The sequence below is a fragment of the Polypterus senegalus genome, unplaced genomic scaffold (assembly GCF_016835505.1).
Source record: "Polypterus senegalus isolate Bchr_013 unplaced genomic scaffold, ASM1683550v1 scaffold_5650, whole genome shotgun sequence".
NCBI lineage: Eukaryota > Metazoa > Chordata > Cladistia > Polypteriformes > Polypteridae > Polypterus > Polypterus senegalus.
This window is the reverse complement of record NW_024383132.1, coordinates 14,051-33,089: the sequence shown is the minus strand read 5'-3', so window position 1 is coordinate 33,089 and position 19,039 is coordinate 14,051. Positions and strand designations below refer to the sequence as shown.

The 19,039-nt window shown below is 46.6% G+C and overlaps 7 non-coding genes across 7 annotated transcripts; 3 read left to right on the top strand and 4 right to left on the bottom strand.

Moving 5' to 3' along the window:
* Nucleotides 1-3,255: 3,255 nt before the first annotated feature.
* LOC120521422 lies at nucleotides 3,256-3,374 on the bottom strand. Its single transcript, XR_005632113.1, has one exon. It is a non-coding gene; the product is annotated as a 5S ribosomal RNA (ribosomal RNA).
* A 1,002-nt stretch (nucleotides 3,375-4,376) lies between these two features.
* On the top strand, nucleotides 4,377-4,540 carry LOC120521412. The gene has a single exon (XR_005632104.1). It is a non-coding gene; the product is annotated as a U1 spliceosomal RNA (small nuclear RNA).
* Nucleotides 4,541-8,345: 3,805 nt separating this feature from the next.
* Nucleotides 8,346-8,464, bottom strand: LOC120521421. The gene has a single exon (XR_005632112.1). It is a non-coding gene; the product is annotated as a 5S ribosomal RNA (ribosomal RNA).
* Nucleotides 8,465-9,472: 1,008 nt separating this feature from the next.
* On the top strand, nucleotides 9,473-9,636 carry LOC120521411. The gene has a single exon (XR_005632103.1). It is a non-coding gene; the product is annotated as a U1 spliceosomal RNA (small nuclear RNA).
* A 4,099-nt stretch (nucleotides 9,637-13,735) lies between these two features.
* LOC120521420 lies at nucleotides 13,736-13,854 on the bottom strand. Its single transcript, XR_005632111.1, has one exon. It is a non-coding gene; the product is annotated as a 5S ribosomal RNA (ribosomal RNA).
* Nucleotides 13,855-14,855: 1,001 nt separating this feature from the next.
* On the top strand, nucleotides 14,856-15,019 carry LOC120521410. Its single transcript, XR_005632102.1, has one exon. It is a non-coding gene; the product is annotated as a U1 spliceosomal RNA (small nuclear RNA).
* A 3,820-nt stretch (nucleotides 15,020-18,839) lies between these two features.
* Nucleotides 18,840-18,958, bottom strand: LOC120521414. The gene has a single exon (XR_005632106.1). It is a non-coding gene; the product is annotated as a 5S ribosomal RNA (ribosomal RNA).
* Between the last annotated feature and the right edge of the window lie 81 nt (nucleotides 18,959-19,039).

Genomic DNA, 19,039 nt, shown 5'->3' with positions numbered 1-19,039 from the left:
TGTCTTCATTTTTTTTTTGCCATTCTTTTGAAATTTTTCGAATGTCTTTTGAATTAGAATGTACGTTGTCCTTCATGCTGATCCCCTTCTGTCGGCTCTCGCTCTCGCCACCCATTTAAGACCCCCCTGTTACCCGTTCCACCTCATGGATGGATGGATGGATGGATGGATACATAGATAGACAGATAGATCTCGTCCAGCTCTTCAGACGGGGAGCCTGCAACTTTACAAAGGGGGGCATCGTCCAGAAAGGACCAGCAACCTCGTGTCCTTGCTAACGTGCAATCCCACAGTGGCATGGAGCGCAAACGTGAATATCGGCAAAGTTTCTTAGCAGCCTTTGTCGATTTTCACAAAGCATTCGACTCAGTTGTTCGAGCTTCCCTGTGGGAGTTCCTGAGACTTAGTGGGATTCCCCCTGAAGTTGCTGGATATCATGGCCAGCCCGTACACTGGTACTGTGAGTGGTGTGGAGACAGAACCTCTGTGTTTTTCCCAGTTGATTCTGTGGTTCGTCAGGGGTGTGTTCTTGCTCCTACTTTGTTCAGTGCTTGTATGGACTGGGTGTTGTGCAGGGTCATGGGGTTCAGCGGCTGTGGGGCATCTGTTGGAGAAGAAAGATTCATGAATATTGACTTTGCTGATGATGCTGTGATTGTCGTGGAGTCAATGGAGGCTCTGATCAGGGTGCTCAAGAGACTGAGTGAGGAGTCTGAGTGTCTGGGCTTGTGAGTGTCCTGGATGAAAACCAACAGCCAGGCCTTTAATGACCTCTTGGGCACAGATATCAGCAGTGTGTCTGTTTGCGGAGAGTGTGTTGACCTTGTTGAGTGGTTTACTTACCTTGGCAGTGACATTCATGTCCCTGGTGACTCTTCCTATGAAGTCAGTAGACAGATGGGGAGAGCTTGGTGGTTCATGAGGTCACTGGAAAGGGGTGTGTGGCGCTCCCAATATCTCTGCAAAAGAACGAAGGGCCAAGTCTTTAGAGTCCTGGTGCTTCCTTTCTTGCTATATGTTTGTGAGACATGGATGCTCCCCAGTGACCTGAGATGAAGACTGGACTCCTTTGGTACTGTGCCCCTTCGAGAATCCTTGGGTACCGCTGGTTTTACTTTGTGTTCCTCATGGAATCCGTTGGGGGAAATGGAAGGAAAAACCACTAGGAAGAATAAGGTTGTCAAATGTTGTGAAAGTATTGGGGTTAAGAATACAGAGAGGATGGAGTGGAAAGAAATGGGGAAAAAGATAACCAAAAAAAAAAAAAGCAGGATTTTGGAGGTTAACGAACTTATCAATAGAAGGGAAGATATTGCTGATGAAGGCAGTTACAATCCCAAAACTATCGTATTTAGCAAATGTGTTTTTTCCACCAAAGAAAATAGTAAGAAGAATTATAAGAAAGTGTTTTGTGTTCTTATAGGGTTCATAATGTGAAAAATTGGCAAGAAGGAAGGTAATGAAAATGGAGGGAAAGAGGTTCGAATATAGAAAGGGAGTTGACTTTAAGACACACAGCAACTGTTGTTAATATGACATTAAGTAAAATTGGGAAGTTAGCGGATATGATCAGATATCTGCTAGGAACAGAATTCAAAAAAGCAAAAGAGCCCAATTAAATAAGGGGAAATCCGAGTGCCATCTGCAGGGCAAGTGGCAGGAGGACTTTGGGCACGACATGAAAATACATAGAGGGGCGTTAAAATATTAGGGATCCATTTTGGAGAGGAGAAGGAGGGAAGAAGAGACTGGAAGGAGATGGAAAGAAAGTTATACAAGCTCACAAGTCTCTGGAGGACTAGGAGACTAACATATGAGGGCAAAATTTTGCTAATTAAGTCAATAATTTTGCCCAGGCTCTTTTCTGGCAACAGTTTTTTTACGGACAAAATATATTCTAAGGAAAATCGAAAGACAATGTTTTTATTTTTTTGGGAGGTCTACAGATGAGAAGGTCGCAAGACAGAAAGTAAAGAAACAAAAAAGGAAAGGGGGAGAAAGGTTTTCTGGACTTAAGGATCTTGTTAAGATTGAAATACACGGCCGTTTACATATCCTTGTTACAGAGCGGAAAGGGAGGGCAGCGGATTTAGCCAGGTACATGATGGGTGGTCATCTAAGAAGGTTTGGGCTTTATAAAACCCAGAACAAGAAACCATATGAGTTTAGATTACCCAAACTATACAGGAGGTTGATGGACTGTATCAAAGATTGTGGGCTTCAGCAGGATGAAAAGGACTTGTGGAGGAGGTGGAAAGAATTAGTGGAAAAAGTAAGGAAAGTGAGAAGCCAGTAAACATTACTGGGAAATCTAGAGAGGAATCTAAACTGATATGGGAAAGATTTGGGGGAAAGTTTCCAAATAATCAAGTAGCAGATATAGCCTGGCTGGCCGCCCATGAAGCACTAGAAACCAACCTGGCTTTAAGTAAAAGAAAGAATTTACAAGGGCCTAAATGTCCCAGGGACGGATGTAAAAGAAAAAAATAAGTCAGTATGGACATGCAATGTGGGACTGCCCCACAGTGGCAAGGATATGGAAGGAAGTAAGGCAGAGACACATAGTAGACATCAAGCTGGATAGAGACTTGGTGGTGTTTGGGAGGTCAGGGAAAAGAGAGGTCGGGAAGAAAGATTGGGACCGAATAAACGTGATAAAAGAAGTATTGTGGAAGGCAAGGTGTGCATACACAAATAAACAGAAAGTTTTTTCCCAACAGAAAATAATTGGAATGATCAGAGAAAACCTCTCGTTTTATGAGAAAAACATCTCAACTTTGGAAGCCCTCTTTTCTAAACGACAGCCCTATGTTTTTTTTTTTCTCTCCTTCCCTGTCTGTCTTGTTTTTTTTTTTGCCATTCTTTTAAATTTGAATGTACGTTGTCCTTCATGCTGATCCCCTTCTGTCGGCTCTCTCGCTCTCGCCACCCATTTAAGACCCCCCTGTTCCCCGTTCCTCCTCATGGATGGATGGATGGATAGAAAGACAGATAGATCTCGTCCAGCTCTTCAGACGGGAGCCTGCAACTTTACAAAGGGGGCATCGTCCAGAAAGGACCAGCAGCCTCGTGTCCTTTCCAACCTGCAATCCCACAGTGGCATCAAAGGGAGGGCAAGCACCGGCTCAAGTCTCGAACGTGTACCCAGGGCTGCCCCAGATCACTCGGCTGCCAAAAGCCCAGCTTCTGATACGGGTGGAAGGAGGAAAAGAAAAAGACGAGGCGAAGGGCGACTCCTGCTGGCAGAAAGGCAAAAGCTTACGGCACTCGGTATTCCCAGGCGGTCTCCCATCCAAGTACTAACCGAGCCCGACTCTGCTTAGCTTCCGAGATCGGACGAGATCGGGCGTGTTCAGAGTGGTATGGCCGTAAACGAGGGCTGCTCGTTTTTCTCTCCCCAAATAGGCAACTGTGGAAGCCCTCTTTTCTAAACGACAGCCCTATGTTTTTTTTTTTTTTCTCCTTCCCTGTCTGTCTTCATTTTTTTTTTTTTTGCCATTCTTTTGAAATTTTAAGTTATGTCTTTTGAATTAGAATGTGCGTTGTCCTTCATACTGATCCCCTTCTGTCGGCTCTCTCGCTCTCGCCACCCATTTAAGACTCCCCTGTTACCCGTTCCACCTCATGGATGGATGGATTGATGGATGGATGGATGGATGGATAGATAGACAGAGAGATCTCGTCCAGCTCATCAGACGGGGAGCCTGCAACTTTACAAAGGGGGGCATCTTCCAGAAAGAACCAGCAACCTCGTATCCTTGCTAACGTGCAATCCCACAGTGGCATCAAAGGGAGGGCAAGCACCGGCTCAAGTCTCGAACGTGTACCCAGCGCTGCCCCAGATCACTCGGCGGCCTCGGCGCAGGTCTTCCCGAGGGTGCTCTGCTGCCGTGTGCGAGCGCCCACGCCGAGGGCTTCTTCCTCTCGGTCTCCGGAGCGCAGGGTCGCCTTCCTCTTTCGCAGCTTTGCCTCCTGCCTCCTGTCTGCCGCCTGCCGCCTGTCTTTGCTGTTGGGCGGCTGTTTCTCATTCAGCATCCCGCCCAGTCCTACCCCTCCTGTTTCTCTTCCAGCCAATAAGCTCCAGCGATGGGTGGCTGGTTTGCATAAGAGCGAGGTGCACCTTGGGGTTGCTAGTGAAACCTGTCTAATCAAGGTGGTGAGGTCGGTGCAACCCCAACATCCGGGTCACGGTGCACACGGGCGTCTGGGCAGCAGCTAGCTCCCGCGCATGCGCGCTCCCGAGGCCAAAGAAGCCCGAAGGATCCCGAAGAAGCCCGAAGGAGGCCGAAGGACCGAGGACTGTGCTGGGGAAAACCTCCCGCCGCCGAGCGATGAAGCCGAGGAAGTGGGAGGATGAGCGCCGGGCTGTACAACTCATACTTACCTGGCAGGGGAGATACCATGATCACTAAGGTGGTTCTCCCAGGGCGAGGCTCATCCATTGCACTCCGGGTGTGCTGACCCCTGCGATTTCCCCAAATGCGGGAAACTCGACTGCATAATTTGTGGTAGTGGGGGACTGCGTTCGCGCTCTCCCTGATAGTCCTGGTTCAAAAAACAGACTGAAAACATGCGTTTCAACTTATGGAAGTGGTGCTTGGGCGATTGTGAAGCAGGAGCCTGTGAGACAACGGCTCTGGGAGCTTTAAGCAATAAATAAAGAAGTTCCAAAAATCAATCAATCAATCTGTCTGTCTGTCCATTTATTTATTTATTTTAAGGACCCCGCCCTAGAAAAATTATAATAAAAATAATATTAATTTAAATTAACTAATCAATGTATTTATTTATCTTAAGGACCCCCCCACATAATAAAATAATAATATAAATAACCATTCATTATTTTTAGTGCCTCTTTACTGATTTTAAGCCGCTTTCCTTGCTGCCAAGAGCCCAGCTTCTGACACGGGTGGAAGGAGGAAAAGAAAAGACGAGGTGAAGGGCGACTCCTGCTGGCAGAAAGGCAAAAGCTTACAGCACTCGGTATTCCCAGTAAACGAGGGCTGCTCCTTTTTCTCTCCCCAAATATGCAACTTTGGAAGCCCTCTTTTCTGAACGACAGCCGTATGTTTTTTTTTTTCACTCCTTCCCTGTCTGTCTTCATTTTTTTTTTGCCATTCTTTTGAAATTTTTCGAATGTCTTTTGAATTAGAATGTACGTTGTCCTTCATGCTGATCCCCTTCTGTCGGCTCTCTCGCTCTCGCCACCCATTTAAGACCCCCCTGTTACCCGTTCCACCTCATGGATGGATGGATGGATGGATGGATACATAGATAGACAGATAGATCTCGTCCAGCTCTTCAGACGGGGAGCCTGCAACTTTACAAAGGGGGGCATCGTCCAGAAAGGACCAGCAACCTCGTGTCCTTGCTAGCGTGCAATCCCACAGTGGCATGGAGCAAACGTGAATATCGGCAAAGTTTCTTAGCAGCCTTTGTCGATTTTCACAAAGCATTCGACTCAGTTGTTCGAGCTTCCCTGTGGGAGTTCCTGAGACTTAGTGGGATTCCCCCTGAAGTTGCTGGATATCATGGCCAGCCCGTACACTGGTACTGTGAGTGGTGTGGAGACAGAACCTCTGTGTTTTTCCCAGTTGATTCTGTGGTTCGTCAGGGGTGTGTTCTTGCTCCTACTTTGTTCAGTGCTTGTATGGACTGGGTGTTGTGCAGGGTCATGGGGTTCAGCGGCTGTGGGGCATCTGTTGGAGAAGAAAGATTCATGAATATTGACTTTGCTGATGATGCTGTGATTGTCGTGGAGTCAATGGAGGCTCTGATCAGGGTGCTCAAGAGACTGAGTGAGGAGTCTGAGTGTCTGGGCTTGTGAGTGTCCTGGATGAAAACCAACAGCCAGGCCTTTAATGACCTCTTGGGCACAGATATCAGCAGTGTGTCTGTTTGCGGAGAGTGTGTTGACCTTGTTGAGTGGTTTACTTACCTTGGCAGTGACATTCATGTCCCTGGTGACTCTTCCTATGAAGTCAGTAGACAGATGGGGAGAGCTTGGTGGTTCATGAGGTCACTGGAAAGGGGTGTGTGGCGCTCCCAATATCTCTGCAAAAGAACGAAGGGCCAAGTCTTTAGAGTCCTGGTGCTTCCTTTCTTGCTATATGTTTGTGAGACATGGATGCTCCCCAGTGACCTGAGATGAAGACTGGACTCCTTTGGTACTGTGCCCCTTCGAGAATCCTTGGGTACCGCTGGTTTTACTTTGTGTTCCTCATGGAATCCGTTGGGGGAAATGGAAGGAAAAACCACTAGGAAGAATAAGGTTGTCAAATGTTGTGAAAGTATTGGGGTTAAGAATACAGAGAGGATGGAGTGGAAAGAAATGGGGAAAAAGATAACCAAAAAAAAAAAAAGCAGGATTTTGGAGGTTAACGAACTTATCAATAGAAGGGAAGATATTGCTGATGAAGGCAGTTACAATCCCAAAACTATCGTATTTAGCAAATGTGTTTTTTCCACCAAAGAAAATAGTAAGAAGAATTATAAGAAAGTGTTTTGTGTTCTTATAGGGTTCATAATGTGAAAAATTGGCAAGAAGGAAGGTAATGAAAATGGAGGGAAAGAGGTTCGAATATAGAAAGGGAGTTGACTTTAAGACACACAGCAACTGTTGTTAATATGACATTAAGTAAAATTGGGAAGTTAGCGGATATGATCAGATATCTGCTAGGAACAGAATTCAAAAAGCAAAAGAGCCCAATTAAATAAGGAAATCCGAGTGCCATCTGCAGGGCAAGTGGCAGGAGGACTTTGGGCACGACATGAAAATACATAGAGGGGCGGTTAAAATATTAGGGATCCATTTTGGAGAGGAGAAGGAGGGAAGAAGAGACTGGAAGGAGATGGAAAGAAAGTTATACAAGCTCACAAGTCTCTGGAGGACTAGGAGACTAACATATGAGGGCAAAATTTTGCTAATTAAGTCAATAATTTTGCCCAGGCTCTTTTCTGGCAACAGTTTTTACGGACAAAATATATTCTAAGGAAAATCGAAAGACAATGTTTTTATTTTTTTGGGAGGTCTACAGATGAGAAGGTCGCAAGACAGAAAGTAAAGAAACAAAAAAGGAAAGGGGGAGAAAGGTTTTCTGGACTTAAGGATCTTGTTAAGATTGAAATACACGGCCGTTTACATATCCTTGTTACAGAGCGGAAAGGGAGGGCAGCGGATTTAGCCAGGTACATGATGGGTGGTCATCTAAGAAGGTTTGGGCTTTATAAAACCCAGAACAAGAAACCATATGAGTTTAGATTACCCAAACTATACAGGAGGTTGATGGACTGTATCAAAGATTGTGGGCTTCAGCAGGATGAAAAGGACTTGTGGAGGAGGTGGAAAGAATTAGTGGAAAAGTAAGGGAAAGTGAGAAGCCAGTAAACATTACTGGGAAATCTAGAGAGGAATCTAAACTGATATGGGAAAGATTTGGGGGAAAGTTTCCAAATAATCAAGTAGCAGATATAGCCTGGCTGGCCGCCCATGAAGCACTAGAAACCAACCTGGCTTTAAGTAAAAGAAAGAATTTACAAGGGCCTAAATGTCCCAGGGACGGATGTAAAAGAAAAAAATAAGTCAGTATGGACATGCAATGTGGGACTGCCCCACAGTGGCAAGGATATGGAAGGAAGTAAGGCAGAGACACATAGTAGACATCAAGCTGGATAGAGACTTGGTGGTGTTTGGGAGGTCAGGGAAAAGAGAGGTCGGGAAGAAAGATTGGGACCGAATAAACGTGATAAAAGAAGTATTGTGGAAGGCAAGGTGTGCATACACAAATAAACAGAAAGTTTTTTCCCAACAGAAAATAATTGGAATGATCAGAGAAAACCTCTCGTTTTATGAGAAAAACATCTCAACTTTGGAAGCCCTCTTTTCTAAACGACAGCCCTATGTTTTTTATTTTTTTCTCCTTCCCTGTCTGTCTTCATTTTTTTTTTTGCCATTCTTTTAAATTTGAATGTACGTTGTCCTTCATGCTGATCCCCTTCTGTCGGCTCTCTCGCTCGCCACCCATTTAAGACCCCCTGTTCCCCGTTCCTCCTCATGGATGGATGGATGGATAGAAAGACAGATAGATCTCGTCCAGCTCTTCAGACGGGAGCCTGCAACTTTACAAAGGGGGCATCGTCCAGAAAGGACCAGCAGCCTCGTGTCCTTTCCAACCTGCAATCCCACAGTGGCATCAAAGGGAGGGCAAGCACCGGCTCAAGTCTCGAACGTGTACCCAGGGCTGCCCCAGATCACTCGGCTGCCAAAAGCCCAGCTTCTGATACGGGTGGAAGGAGGAAAAGAAAAAGACGAGGCGAAGGGCGACTCCTGCTGGCAGAAAGGCAAAAGCTTACGGCACTCGGTATTCCCAGGCGGTCTCCCATCCAAGTACTAACCGAGCCCGACTCTGCTTAGCTTCCGAGATCGGACGAGATCGGGCGTGTTCAGAGTGGTATGGCCGTAAACGAGGGCTGCTCGTTTTCTCTCCCAAATAGGCAACTGTGGAAGCCCTCTTTTCTAAACGACAGCCCTATGTTTTTTGTTTTTTTTTTTCTCCTTCCCCTGTCTGTCTTCATTTTTTTTTTTTTAATTGCCATTCTTTTGAAATTTTAAGTTATGTCTTTTGAATTAGAATGTGCGTTGTCCTTCATACTGATCCCCTTCTGTCGGCTCTCTCGCTCTCGCCACCCATTTAAGACTCCCCTGTTACCCGTTCCACCTCATGGATGGATGGATTGATGGATGGATGGATGGATGGATAGATAGACAGAGAGATCTCGTCCAGCTCATCAGACGGGGAGCCTGCAACTTTACAAAGGGGGGCATCTTCCAGAAAGAACCAGCAACCTCGTATCCTTGCTAACGTGCAATCCCACAGTGGCATCAAAGGGAGGGCAAGCACCGGCTCAAGTCTCGAACGTGTACCCAGCGCTGCCCCAGATCACTCGGCGGCCTCGGCGCAGGTCTTCCCGAGGGTGCTCTGCTGCCGTGTGCGAGCGCCCACGCCGAGGGCTTCTTCCTCTCGGTCTCCGGAGCGCAGGGTCGCCTTCCTCTTTCGCAGCTTTGCCTCCTGCCTCCTGTCTGCCGCCTGCCGCCTGTCTTTGCTGTTGGGCGGCTGTTTCTCATTCAGCATCCCGCCCAGTCCTACCCCTCCTGTTTCTCTTCCAGCCAATAAGCTCCAGCGATGGGTGGCTGGTTTGCATAAGAGCGAGGTGCACCTTGGGGTTGCTAGTGAAACCTGTCTAATCAAGGTGGTGAGGTCGGTGCAACCCCAACATCCGGGTCACGGTGCACACGGGCGTCTGGGCAGCAGCTAGCTCCCGCGCATGCGCGCTCCCGAGGCCAAAGAAGCCCGAAGGATCCCGAAGAAGCCCGAAGGAGGCCGAAGGACCGAGGACTGTGCTGGGGAAAACCTCCCGCCGCCGAGCGATGAAGCCGAGGAAGTGGGAGGATGAGCGCCGGGCTGTACAACTCATACTTACCTGGCAGGGGAGATACCATGATCACTAAGGTGGTTCTCCCAGGGCGAGGCTCATCCATTGCACTCCGGGTGTGCTGACCCCTGCGATTTCCCCAAATGCGGGAAACTCGACTGCATAATTTGTGGTAGTGGGGGACTGCGTTCGCGCTCTCCCTGATAGTCCTGGTTCAAAAACAGACTGAAAACATGCGTTTCAACTTATGGAAGTGGTGCTTGGGCGATTGTGAAGCAGGAGCCTGTGAGACAACGGCTCTGGGAGCTTTAAGCAATAAATAAAGAAGTTCCAAAAATCAATCAATCAATCTGTCTGTCTGTCCATTTATTTATTTATTTTAAGGACCCCGCCCTAGAAAAATTATAATAAAAATAATATTAATTTAAATTAACTAATCAATGTATGTATTTATCTTAAGGACCCCCCCACACACATAATAAAATAATAATATAAATAATCATTCATTATTTTTAGTGCCTCTTTACTGATTTTAAGCCGCTTTCCTTGCTGCCAAGAGCCCAGCTTCTGACACGGGTGGAAGGAGGAAAAGAAAAGACGAGGTGAAGGGCGACTCCTGCTGGCAGAAAGGCAAAAGCTTACAGCACTCGGTATTCCCAGTAAACGAGGGCTGCTCCTTTTTCTCTCCCCAAATATGCAACTTTGGAAGCCCTCTTTTCTGAACGACAGCCGTATGTTTTTTTTTTTCACTCCTTCCCTGTCTGTCTTCATTTTTTTTTTGCCATTCTTTTGAAATTTTTGGAATGTCTTTTGAATTAGAATGTACGTTGTCCTTCATGCTGATCCCCTTCTGTCGGCTCTCTCGCTCTCGCCACCCATTTAAGACCCCCCTGTTACCCGTTCCACCTCATGGATGGATGGATGGATGGATGGATACATAGATAGACAGATAGATCTCGTCCAGCTCTTCAGACGGGGAGCCTGCAACTTTACAAAGGGGGCATCGTCCAGAAAGGACCAGCAACCTCGTGTCCTTGCTAGCGTGCAATCCCACAGTGGCATGGAGCGCAAACGTGAATATCGGCAAAGTTTCTTAGCAGCCTTTGTCGATTTTCACAAAGCATTCGACTCAGTTGTTCGAGCTTCCCTGTGGGAGTTCCTGAGACTTAGTGGGATTCCCCCTGAAGTTGCTGGATATCATGGCCAGCCCGTACACTGGTACTGTGAGTGGTGTGGAGACAGAACCTCTGTGTTTTTCCCAGTTGATTCTGTGGTTCGTCAGGGGTGTGTTCTTGCTCCTACTTTGTTCAGTGCTTGTATGGACTGGGTGTTGTGCAGGGTCATGGGGTTCAGCGGCTGTGGGGCATCTGTTGGAGAAGAAAGATTCATGAATATTGACTTTGCTGATGATGCTGTGATTGTCGTGGAGTCAATGGAGGCTCTGATCAGGGTGCTCAAGAGACTGAGTGAGGAGTCTGAGTGTCTGGGCTTGTGAGTGTCCTGGATGAAAACCAACAGCCAGGCCTTTAATGACCTCTTGGGCACAGATATCAGCAGTGTGTCTGTTTGCGGAGAGTGTGTTGACCTTGTTGAGTGGTTTACTTACCTTGGCAGTGACATTCATGTCCCTGGTGACTCTTCCTATGAAGTCAGTAGACAGATGGGGAGAGCTTGGTGGTTCATGAGGTCACTGGAAAGGGGTGTGTGGCGCTCCCAATATCTCTGCAAAAGAACGAAGGGCCAAGTCTTTAGAGTCCTGGTGCTTCCTTTCTTGCTATATGTTTGTGAGACATGGATGCTCCCCAGTGACCTGAGATGAAGACTGGACTCCTTTGGTACTGTGCCCCTTCGAGAATCCTTGGGTACCGCTGGTTTTACTTTGTGTTCCTCATGGAATCCGTTGGGGGAAATGGAAGGAAAAACCACTAGGAAGAATAAGGTTGTCAAATGTTGTGAAAGTATTGGGGTTAAGAATACAGAGAGGATGGAGTGGAAAGAAATGGGGAAAAAGATAACCAAAAAAAAAAAAAGCAGGATTTTGGAGGTTAACGAACTTATCAATAGAAGGGAAGATATTGCTGATGAAGGCAGTTACAATCCCAAAACTATCGTATTTAGCAAATGTGTTTTTTCCACCAAAGAAAATAGTAAGAAGAATTATAAGAAAGTGTTTTGTGTTCTTATAGGGTTCATAATGTGAAAAATTGGCAAGAAGGAAGGTAATGAAAATGGAGGGAAAGAGGTTCGAATATAGAAAGGGAGTTGACTTTAAGACACACAGCAACTGTTGTTAATATGACATTAAGTAAAATTGGGAAGTTAGCGGATATGATCAGATATCTGCTAGGAACAGAATTCAAAAAGCAAAAGAGCCCAATTAAATAAGGAAATCCGAGTGCCATCTGCAGGGCAAGTGGCAGGAGGACTTTGGGCACGACATGAAAATACATAGAGGGGCGGTTAAAATATTAGGGATCCATTTTGGAGAGGAGAAGGAGGGAAGAAGAGACTGGAAGGAGATGGAAAGAAAGTTATACAAGCTCACAAGTCTCTGGAGGACTAGGAGACTAACATATGAGGGCAAAATTTTGCTAATTAAGTCAATAATTTTGCCCAGGCTCTTTTCTGGCAACAGTTTTTTTACGGACAAAATATATTCTAAGGAAAATCGAAAGACAATGTTTTTATTTTTTTGGGAGGTCTACAGATGAGAAGGTCGCAAGACAGAAAGTAAAGAAACAAAAAAGGAAAGGGGGAGAAAGGTTTTCTGGACTTAAGGATCTTGTTAAGATTGAAATACACGGCCGTTTACATATCCTTGTTACAGAGCGGTAAAGGGAGGGCAGCGGATTTAGCCAGGTACATGATGGGTGGTCATCTAAGAAGGTTTGGGCTTTATAAAACCCAGAACAAGAAACCATATGAGTTTAGATTACCCAAACTATACAGGAGGTTGATGGACTGTATCAAAGATTGTGGGCTTCAGCAGGATGAAAAGGACTTGTGGAGGAGGTGGAAAGAATTAGTGGAAAAGTAAGGAAAGTGAGAAGCCAGTAAACATTACTGGGAAATCTAGAGAGGAATCTAAACTGATATGGGAAAGATTTGGGGGAAAGTTTCCAAATAATCAAGTAGCAGATATAGCCTGGCTGGCCGCCCATGAAGCACTAGAAACCAACCTGGCTTTAAGTAAAAGAAAGAATTTACAAGGGCCTAAATGTCCCAGGGACGGATGTAAAAGAAAAAAATAAGTCAGTATGGACATGCAATGTGGGACTGCCCCACAGTGGCAAGGATATGGAAGGAAGTAAGGCAGAGACACATAGTAGACATCAAGCTGGATAGAGACTTGGTGGTGTTTGGGAGGTCAGGGAAAAGAGAGGTCGGGAAGAAAGATTGGGACCGAATAAACGTGATAAAAGAAGTATTGTGGAAGGCAAGGTGTGCATACACAAATAAACAGAAAGTTTTTCCCAACAGAAAATAATTGGAATGATCAGAGAAAACCTCTCGTTTTATGAGAAAAAACATCTCAACTTTGGAAGCCCTCTTTTCTAAACGACAGCCCTATGTTTTTTATTTTTTTCTCTCCTTCCCTGTCTGTCTTCATTTTTTTTTTTTTTGCCATTCTTTTGAAATTTGAATGTACGTTGTCCTTCATGCTGATCCCCTTCTCTCTCTCGCTCTCGCCACCCATTTAAGACCCCCCTGTTCCCCGTTCCTCCTCATGGATGGATGGATGGATAGAAAGACAGATAGATCTCGTCCAGCTCTTCAGACGGGGAGCCTGCAACTTTACAAAGGGGGCATCGTCCAGAAAGGACCAGCAGCCTTCTTTCCAACCTGCAAATTTGAATGCCAAAAGCCCAGCTTCTGATACGGGTGGAAGGAGGAAAAGAAAAGACGAGGCGAAGGGCGACTCGTTGTCCTTCATGCTGATCCCCTTCTGTCGGCTCTCTCGCTCTCGCCACCCATTTAAGACCCCCCTGTTCCCCGTTCCTCCTCATGGATGGATGGATGGATGGATAGAAAGACAGATAGATCTCGTCCAGCTCTTCAGACGGGGAGCCTGCAACTTTACAAAGGGGGGCATCGTCCAGAAAGGACCAGCAGCCTCGTGTCCTTTCCAACCTGCAATCCCACAGTGGCATCAAAGGGAGGGCAAGCACCGGCTCAAGTCTCGAACGTGTACCCAGGGCTGCCCCAGATCACTCGGCTGCCAAAAGCCCAGCTTCTGATACGGGTGGAAGGAGGAAAAGAAAAAGACGAGGCGAAGGGCGACTCCTGCTGGCAGAAAGGCAAAAGCTTACGGCACTCGGTATTCCCAGGCGGTCTCCCATCCAAGTACTAACCGAGCCCGACTCTGCTTAGCTTCCGAGATCGGACGAGATCGGGCGTGTTCAGAGTGGTATGGCCGTAAACGAGGGCTGCTCGTTTTTCTCTCCCCAAATAGGCAACTGTGGAAGCCCTCTTTTCTAAACGACAGCCCTATGTTTTTTTTTTTCTCCTTCCCTGTCTGTCTTCATTTTTTTTTTTTAATTGCCATTCTTTTGAAATTTTAAGTTATGTCTTTTGAATTAGAATGTGCGTTGTCCTTCATACTGATCCCCTTCTGTCGGCTCTCTCGCTCTCGCCACCCATTTAAGACTCCCCTGTTACCCGTTCCACCTCATGGATGGATGGATTGATGGATGGATGGATGGATGGATAGATAGACAGAGAGATCTCGTCCAGCTCATCAGACGGGGAGCCTGCAACTTTACAAAGGGGGGCATCTTCCAGAAAGAACCAGCAACCTCGTATCCTTGCTAACGTGCAATCCCACAGTGGCATCAAAGGGAGGGCAAGCACCGGCTCAAGTCTCGAACGTGTACCCAGCGCTGCCCCAGATCACTCGGCGGCCTCGGCGCAGGTCTTCCCGAGGGTGCTCTGCTGCCGTGTGCGAGCGCCCACGCCGAGGGCTTCTTCCTCTCGGTCTCCGGAGCGCAGGGTCGCCTTCCTCTTTCGCAGCTTTGCCTCCTGCCTCCTGTCTGCCGCCTGCCGCCTGTCTTTGCTGTTGGGCGGCTGTTTCTCATTCAGCATCCCGCCCAGTCCTACCCCTCCTGTTTCTCTTCCAGCCAATAAGCTCCAGCGATGGGTGGCTGGTTTGCATAAGAGCGAGGTGCACCTTGGGGTTGCTAGTGAAACCTGTCTAATCAAGGTGGTGAGGTCGGTGCAACCCCAACATCCGGGTCACGGTGCACACGGGCGTCTGGGCAGCAGCTAGCTCCCGCGCATGCGCGCTCCCGAGGCCAAAGAAGCCCGAAGGATCCCGAAGAAGCCCGAAGGAGGCCGAAGGACCGAGGACTGTGCTGGGGAAAACCTCCCGCCGCCGAGCGATGAAGCCGAGGAAGTGGGAGGATGAGCGCCGGGCTGTACAACTCATACTTACCTGGCAGGGGAGATACCATGATCACTAAGGTGGTTCTCCCAGGGCGAGGCTCATCCATTGCACTCCGGGTGTGCTGACCCCTGCGATTTCCCCAAATGCGGGAAACTCGACTGCATAATTTGTGGTAGTGGGGGACTGCGTTCGCGCTCTCCCTGATAGTCCTGGTTCAAAAAACAGACTGAAAACATGCGTTTCAACTTATGGAAGTGGTGCTTGGGCGATTGTGAAGCAGGAGCCTGTGAGACAACGGCTCTGGGAGCTTTAAGCAATAAATAAAGAAGTTCCAAAAATCAATCAATCAATCTGTCTGTCTGTCCATTTATTTATTTATTTTAAGGACCCCGCCCTAGAAAAATTATAATAAAAATAATATTAATTTAAATTAACTAATCAATGTATGTATTTATCTTAAGGACCCCCCCACACACATAATAAAATAATAATATAAATAATCATTCATTATTTTTAGTGCCTCTTTACTGATTTTAAGCCGCTTTCCTTGCTGCCAAGAGCCCAGCTTCTGACACGGGTGGAAGGAGGAAAAGAAAAGACGAGGTGAAGGGCGACTCCTGCTGGCAGAAAGGCAAAAGCTTACAGCACTCGGTATTCCCAGTAAACGAGGGCTGCTCCTTTTTCTCTCCCCAAATATGCAACTTTGGAAGCCCTCTTTTCTGAACGACAGCCGTATGTTTTTTTTTTTCTCCTTCCCTGTCTGTCTTCATTTTTTTTTTGCCATTCTTTTGAAATTTTTCGAATGTCTTTTGAATTAGAATGTACGTTGTCCTTCATGCTGATCCCCTTCTGTCGGCTCTCTCGCTCTCGCCACCCATTTAAGACCCCCCTGTTACCCGTTCCACCTCATGGATGGATGGATGGATGGATGGATACATAGATAGACAGATAGATCTCGTCCAGCTCTTCAGACGGGGAGCCTGCAACTTTACAAAGGGGGGCATCGTCCAGAAAGGACCAGCAACCTCGTGTCCTTGCTAGCGTGCAATCCCACAGTGGCATGGAGCGCAAACGTGAATATCGGCAAAGTTTCTTAGCAGCCTTTGTCGATTTTCACAAAGCATTCGACTCAGTTGTTCGAGCTTCCCTGTGGGAGTTCCTGAGACTTAGTGGGATTCCCCCTGAAGTTGCTGGATATCATGGCCAGCCCGTACACTGGTACTGTGAGTGGTGTGGAGACAGAACCTCTGTGTTTTTCCCAGTTGATTCTGTGGTTCGTCAGGGGTGTGTTCTTGCTCCTACTTTGTTCAGTGCTTGTATGGACTGGGTGTTGTGCAGGGTCATGGGGTTCAGCGGCTGTGGGGCATCTGTTGGAGAAGAAAGATTCATGAATATTGACTTTGCTGATGATGCTGTGATTGTCGTGGAGTCAATGGAGGCTCTGATCAGGGTGCTCAAGAGACTGAGTGAGGAGTCTGAGTGTCTGGGCTTGTGAGTGTCCTGGATGAAAACCAACAGCCAGGCCTTTAATGACCTCTTGGGCACAGATATCAGCAGTGTGTCTGTTTGCGGAGAGTGTGTTGACCTTGTTGAGTGGTTTACTTACCTTGGCAGTGACATTCATGTCCCTGGTGACTCTTCCTATGAAGTCAGTAGACAGATGGGGAGAGCTTGGTGGTTCATGAGGTCACTGGAAAGGGGTGTGTGGCGCTCCCAATATCTCTGCAAAAGAACGAAGGGCCAAGTCTTTAGAGTCCTGGTGCTTCCTTTCTTGCTATATGTTTGTGAGACATGGATGCTCCCCAGTGACCTGAGATGAAGACTGGACTCCTTTGGTACTGTGCCCCTTCGAGAATCCTTGGGTACCGCTGGTTTTACTTTGTGTTCCTCATGGAATCCGTTGGGGGAAATGGAAGGAAAAACCACTAGGAAGAATAAGGTTGTCAAATGTTGTGAAAGTATTGGGGTTAAGAATACAGAGAGGATGGAGTGGAAAGAAATGGGGAAAAAAGATAACCAAAAAAAAAAAAGCAGGATTTTGGAGGTTAACGAACTTATCAATAGAAGGGAAGATATTGCTGATGAAGGCAGTTACAATCCCAAAACTATCGTATTTAGCAAATGTGTTTTTTCCACCAAAGAAAATAGTAAGAAGAATTATAAGAAAGTGTTTTGTGTTCTTATAGGGTTCATAATGTGAAAAATTGGCAAGAAGGAAGGTAATGAAAATGGAGGGAAAGAGGTTCGAATATAGAAAGGGAGTTGACTTTAAGACACACAGCAACTGTTGTTAATATGACATTAAGTAAAATTGGGAAGTTAGCGGATATGATCAGATATCTGCTAGGAACAGAATTCAAAAAAGCAAAAGAGCCCAATTAAATAAGGAAATCCGAGTGCCATCTGCAGGGCAAGTGGCAGGAGGACTTTGGGCACGACATGAAAATACATAGAGGGGCGGTTAAAATATTAGGGATCCATTTTGGAGAGGAGAAGGAGGGAAGAAGAGACTGGAAGGAGATGGAAAGAAAGTTATACAAGCTCACAAGTCTCTGGAGGACTAGGAGACTAACATATGAGGGCAAAATTTTGCTAATTAAGTCAATAATTTTGCCCAGGCTCTTTTCTGGCAACAGTTTTTTTACGGACAAAATATATTCTAAGGAAAATCGAAAGACAATGTTTTTATTTTTTTGGGAGGTCTACAGATGAGAAGGTCGCAAGACAGAAAGTAAAGAAACAAAAAAGGAAAGGGGGAGAAAGGTTTTCTGGACTTAAGGATCTTGTTAAGATTGAAATACACGGCCGTTTACATATCCTTGTTACAGAGCGGAAAGGGAGGGCAGCGGATTTAGCCAGGTACATGATGGGTGGTCATCTAAGAAGGTTTGGGCTTTATAAAACCCAGAACAAGAAACCATATGAGTTTAGATTACCCAAACTATACAGGAGGTTGATGGACTGTATCAAAGATTGTGGGCTTCAGCAGGATGAAAAGGACTTGTGGAGGAGGTGGAAAGAATTAGTGGAAAAGTAAGGAAAGTGAGAAGCCAGTAAACATTACTGGGAAATCTAGAGAGGAATCTAAACTGATATGGGAAAGATTTGGGGGAAAGTTTCCAAATAATCAAGTAGCAGATATAGCCTGGCTGGCCGCCCATGAAGCACTAGAAACCAACCTGGCTTTAAGTAAAAGAAAGAATTTACAAGGGCCTAAATGTCCCAGGGACGGATGTAAAAGAAAAAAATAAGTCAGTATGGACATGCAATGTGGGACTGCCCCACAGTGGCAAGGATATGGAAGGAAGTAAGGCAGAGACACATAGTAGACATCAAGCTGGATAGAGACTTGGTGGTGTTTGGGAGGTCAGGGAAAAGAGAGGTCGGGAAGAAAGATTGGGACCGAATAAACGTGATAAAAGAAGTATTGTGGAAGGCAAGGTGTGCATACACAAATAAACAGAAAGTTTTTTCCCAACAGAAAATAATTGGAATGATCAGAGAAAACCTCTCGTTTTATGAGAAAAACATCTCAACTTTGGAAGCCCTCTTTTCTAAACGACAGCCCTATGTTTTTTTTTTTCTCTCCTTCCCCTGTCTGTCTTCATTTTTTTTTTTGCCATTCTTTTAAATTTGAATGTACGTTGTCCTTCATGCTGATCCCCTTCTGTCGGCTCTCTCGCTCTCGCCACCCATTTAAGACCCCCCTGTTCCCCGTTCCTCCTCATGGATGGATGGATGGATGGATAGAAAGACAGATAGATCTCGTCCAGCTCTTCAGACGGGGAGCCTGCAACTTTACAAAGGGGGGCATCGTCCAGAAAGGACCAGCAGCCTCGTGTCCTTTCCAACCTGCAATCCCACAGTGGCATCAAAGGGAGGGCAAGCACCGGCTCAAGTCTCGAACGTGTACCCAGGGCTGCCCCAGATCACTCGGCTGCCAAAAGCCCAGCTTCTGATACGGGTGGAAGGAGGAAAAGAAAAAGACGAGGCGAAGGGCGACTCCTGCTGGCAGAAAGGCAAAAGCTTACGGCACTCGGTATTCCCAGGCGGTCTCCCATCCAAGTACTAACCGAGCCCGACTCTGCTTAGCTTCCGAGATCGGACGAGATCGGGCGTGTTCAGAGTGGTATGGCCGTAAACGAGGGCTGCTCGTTTTCTCTCCCAAATAGGCAACTTTGGAAGCCCTCTTTTCTAAACGACAGCCCTATGTTTTGTTTTTTT